The sequence below is a fragment of the Mandrillus leucophaeus genome, unplaced genomic scaffold (assembly GCF_000951045.1).
Source record: "Mandrillus leucophaeus isolate KB7577 unplaced genomic scaffold, Mleu.le_1.0 Scaffold1102, whole genome shotgun sequence".
Taxonomy (NCBI): Eukaryota; Metazoa; Chordata; class Mammalia; order Primates; family Cercopithecidae; genus Mandrillus; species Mandrillus leucophaeus.
In genome coordinates this window covers 272,480-273,023 of record NW_012099233.1, presented here as the reverse complement: position 1 = coordinate 273,023, position 544 = coordinate 272,480, and positions in this window count along the sequence as shown.

Here is a 544-nt window from a genome sequence, read left to right as displayed (position 1 = left end):
ACTCAGAGAACTCCTGGAAAATACATTGCAAGATAGACTTCACCAAGACAAATAGTCACCAGACAATCTAAAGTCAATGTAAAGGAAAAAAAAATCCTAAAATCAGCAAGAGAAGAGAAAAGTGTCCTAAAAACCTATACAGGAAATTCCATCAGACTAACAGTGGACTTTTCAGCAGACACCTTACAAGTAAGGAGATTGGAATCATATTTTCAGACTTCCTAGAGAAAAAAACTGTCAACCACAAATTTTGTATTCTGCTAGAATAAGCTTCATAAATGAATGAGAAATAGTATTTCTTAGACCAGCAAATGCTTAGGGAATTCATCAGCACTATACTACATCTACAAGAAATGCTCAAGGGAGTTTCAAACATTGATACTTATCATCATAAAAAACACACAAAAGTGTAAACTCATAGGCCTTAGAAAACAATTCTGCAAATGAGACTGCAAAGGAACTAAATAACAATTAACATTATAAGGAATACAGGCCGGGCACGGTGGCTCACACCTGTAATCCTAGCACTTTGGGATGCCAAGGC